Source organism: Cebus imitator, unplaced genomic scaffold, assembly GCF_001604975.1.
Source record: "Cebus imitator isolate Cc_AM_T3 unplaced genomic scaffold, Cebus_imitator-1.0 Scaffold845, whole genome shotgun sequence".
Lineage (NCBI taxonomy): Eukaryota > Metazoa > Chordata > Mammalia > Primates > Cebidae > Cebus > Cebus imitator.
Genome location: NW_016108160.1, coordinates 12,303 through 16,777, shown reverse-complemented (window position 1 = coordinate 16,777; position 4,475 = coordinate 12,303). Strand labels below are relative to the sequence as shown.

The 4,475-nt window shown below is 43.4% G+C and overlaps 1 pseudogene across 1 annotated transcript; it reads right to left on the bottom strand.

Annotated features, from left to right (window-relative positions):
- Positions 1-696: 696 nt before the first annotated feature.
- On the bottom strand, positions 697-4,002 carry LOC108297795 (annotated as a pseudogene). Its single transcript, XR_001822334.2, has one exon. The product of XR_001822334.2 is annotated as a COP9 signalosome complex subunit 7b-like (transcript).
- Between the last annotated feature and the right edge of the window lie 473 nt (positions 4,003-4,475).

Sequence of the window (4,475 nt, the reverse complement as noted above, 5' to 3'; positions counted from 1 at the left end):
AAAAAAAAAAAAAAAAAAAGAGATATTTATAGGACTAAATGTCCACATTAAAAAGTTAGAAACATCTCAAATTAACAACCTAAACCACAAGTAGAAGAACTAGAGGAACAAGAGCAAACTAACCCCAAAGCGAGCAGAAGACAAGAAATAACCAAAATCAGAGCTGAATTAAAGGAAAATCTAGACACATACAGAAGATCAACAAATCCAGGAGTGTCTTCTTTGAAAAAACTAGTAAGATAGATAGACCGCTTGTTAGAAAAAAACCGAAGATCAAAATAAACACAATTAGAAATAACAAAGGGAATAGTAGAAATGACGCATAAATACAAAAAGAATCCCATCAGAGAGTACTATAAACACCTTCATACATACAAACAAGAAAATTTGGAAGAAATGGACAAATTCCTACACACATACATCCTCTTCAGACTGAAGAAGGAAGAAAATGAATCCCTGAATGGACTAATAACAAGTTCCAAAACTGAATCAGCTGGCAGAGACACAACAGAAAAAGGCCAATATCCTTGATGAACATTGATGTAAAAATCCTCAACAAAATACTAGCAAACTGAATCCAGCACAGCAAAAGGCTAATCCACCATGATCAAGTCAGATTTATCCCTGAGATGCAAGCTTGGTTCAACATATGAAAATAAATAAATGTGATTCATCACATAAACACAATTAAAGACCAAAACCACATGATTATCTCAAGAGATGCAGAAAAGGCTTTAACATTTTTCCTACCATGTTAAAAACCTCCAATAAACTAGACCATATACTTTAAAATAATAAGACATATCTAGGACAAACCCCCAGACAACATCATACCAAATAATGGATAGAAGCTGGAAGCATTCCCCTTGAAAACTGGCACAAGACAAGGATGCCTTCTCTCACCACTCCTATTAAACATAGTATTGGAAATCCTGCCCAGGACAATCAAGCAAAAAAAGGAAAATAAGGGCATCCAAATAAAAAGAGAGGAGTCCAACTATCAGTTTGCAGACGACATGATTCTACATCTAGAAAACCCCATATTCTCTGCCCCAAATCTCCTTGAGCTGAGAAAAGACTTCAGCAAAGTTTCATGATACAAAATCAACACACAAAAATCAGAAGCATTCCTATACACCAACAACATTTAAGCTAAGAACCAAATCAGAAATGTAGTCCAATTCACAATTACCACAAAAAGAATAAAATAGGCACACAGCCAATTAGGGTGGTGAAAGACCTCTACAATGAGAGTTACAAAATAGGGCTCAAAACATAGACCAACACATAGACACAAAAACATAGACCAACATTCCATGTCATGGATAGGAAAAACAGGTATCATTAAAATGGCCGCAATGTCTAAAACAATTTACAGATTCAATGCTATTCTTATCAAACTACCAATGACATTCTTCACAGAACTAGAAAAACATTTTTTTTTGAACAAAAGCATGTTGAAATGTATTAGAATCAGAACCTGTACAAAAAAATTAAAATATAACCTGAAACTGTTCAAGTCCTTTTCTCTTGCCAGGAGAATGTCATCATCAGAGGGCTTTCAGTCATCACCAAGGAGGGGTGGAAAGACACACGGAAGCAGCAACAGGTCCTTCAGCAGACAGAGGGACATTGGTGCCACCATCCCTACCCAGGTGGAGCCAGGAGGAATTAAAGATCTCAGGAGAGAGCAAGCATTAGCCGGCAGCCCCAATGGGCAGCTGGGGTCTACACACCAAATACAAGGCTGAGTAGTCAGAGGGAGCAGGAAGAGTGGCCAGGAGAGAACACCAAGCTGGAACCACTTCTGCCTCCCAGCAGACCCACAGCACCCTCTGTCTGTGCTCAGATAGCAGAGGTTAGTCAACCCAGCACTCTCAATTAATCGGGGATTGAAGGTGGGCTTAAGAGGCTGAAAACCCGTGGGTTTAGTAAACATAGCCCAGCATCACGTCCCTCGATGGCCTGAACTGGAGCTGCCAACAAGGGGTGAGGCAGAAGAGGGAAAGCAGAGCATCTTAACGCCTGGCTAGAGATCGCTGCACCATCATGGGGACTGTGGTATGAGGGGCTGGAGAGGAATGCCCCCTCCTCACAAGGGGAGGGGCCTCCTTCACAGTCATCACTAGGGGCTGGTTAAAGCTGCCTCCAGCTTGTAACCACATTGACAAAACGACATGGAGCAAAAGAAAAACTGGGAGGGAGACAAGCCCTTACACAGAGACAAGAACCTCCTGGAGGGAAGCTGGGCAGTGTCTGACCCTGTTGGGATGGCATTGGCGGAGCCCCTGAGTCTGAAGGAACAACTGGGGGAGGAGGGAGTGGGTGAGGGGGATTAACAGTTTTTCTGGAACAGTACCAAGAGGGTGGGGAGGCGCTGGTGAGGGGACGGGCAGGTCTGGAACTCACTGCAGGTAGAGAGGGCAGGAAATGGGCCCTTGGTGTCCCCTCCCCACCTGACCCAGGCCTGGTAAGTGCCAGCTGCCCCAGCTGGCCCTAGTGGCAGTTGGAGACCAGATCTTTCACTTTGCACATCTTCTTGGTGGGCTGCCTCTGCTCAGCGTGAGGGGGACACTCCCGTTCAGCCAGCTGCTGCTCCATCTCCTGAGCCGAAGAGGATGCCGTGGCATTGAGTGTCTTCTTGATGTTGGTTACTTCTGCTTCTACCTGCTGCTGAGTTCGGTTGTGGTTCTCTTTGTACTGGTTGGCACTCAGAACTTGCTGCTCGATGCCCAGCAGAACTGCTTGACAGCTGTCACACCATTCATGCAGGGTCTTGACAATATTATTGATATCCTTCTTTCAGATGTCACGGTCAATGCAGAAATGCACTTCCAGCAGCTGGTTTCGCTGGTCCAGCTTGCCTTGGATGATGTCAGTGTAGACAGCCTCAATGATGAGGTCTTCTAGTTCCTGGAGATTCCGCATCTCCAGGTCTTTCAGCAACACAGAGTAGGGGATACATTTCATTCTTGATGCCAAGCTCACGATGGTAAGATGCTTCAGCTTGTTCTGCTGAGCTGTGCTCAGTTCTGGCAGGCTCTCTTTGTTGGCTATGTAATCTGGATATGTCCCATAGACAAACAGGTTCAACAACTGCAAATAAGCAGCATTAGCTCCTTCTGCAACCTCCTGCAGCTCCAGGAGTTGGCCAGCTCCAGAAGTTCTCCAAAGACATACACTCCAGGGGGCCTCTAAGAACTGGCTTATGAGAGCAGTGAGGGCTGAGCCACTGGTACCTTTGGCTAGTAAAATAAACTGCTCCAGGAGGTTACTTGAGGGCTTCTGTTCCCCTGCCATTGTCTGGCCTTGAACTGTATCTGTACCACCTCTCTGTCCTGAGTCACTGGCTCAGCCTCCTGGCGCTTGCCCGCAGGTTGTCAAGCATCCATGATCAGCCCGGCATCCCAGAAAATTTTTTTTTAAACATTTATGTGAAAACAAAAAAGAACGCAAATAGCCAAGCCAATCCTAAGCAAACAGAGCAAAGCCAGAGGCATCAGGTTACCCAACCTCAAACTACATTACAGGGTTACAGTAAACAAAACAGCATGATGCTATTACAAAAACAGACAACAACCAATGGAACAGAATAGAGAGCCCAGAAATAATGATGTATACCTACAACCACCTGCTCTTTGACAACACTGACAAAAGCAAGCAATGGTGCTGGGATAATGGCTAGCTATATGCAGAAGACTGAAGCTAGACCCCTTTCCTACACCATATACAAATATTAACTCAGTGAATTAAAGATTTAAATGTAAAACCCAAAACTACAAAAACCCTGGAAGATAATCTAGGAAATACTCTTCTGGACATAGGACCTGGAAAAGACTTAATGATGAATACTCCAAAAGTAACTGCAACAAAAGCAAAAATTGAGAAATTGGATCTAATTAAACTAAAATGCTTCTGCGCAGCCAAAGAAACTATCGACAGAGTAAACAATCTACAAAATGTGAAAAAATAATTTCCAAACTATGCATTCAACAAAGTTTTAATATCTATAATCTAGAAGAAACTTAAATTTACAAGAAAAAACAAACTACCCCAATAAAAAGTGAGCAAAATACATGAATACTTTTCAAAAGAAGACATACATGTGGCTAAGCAACATGTAAAAAATCAACATCACTAATCATTAGACAAATGAAAATCAAAACCACAATGAGATACTATCTCATACCAGTCAGAATAGCTATTATTAAAAAGTAAAAAAAAATAAGAGATGCTGTTCAGGTTGCAGAGTAAAGGAAATACTTGTTTTTTCGATCCAAGATGGCCGTTTAGGAACAGCTCAGGATTGCAGCTCCCAGTGAAAGCGCAGAGGGTGAGTGGACGCCGCGTTTTTATTGCCCACAGACTAGGAAATTCCCGGGCGGAAGAGCTCCACGGTTGCCAGCGCGGCTGTTTCAGCCGGCGCCGCTGCTTTGTCCCGCACGGCTGCTTTGTCGGCACCCCAGAGCCGCAGT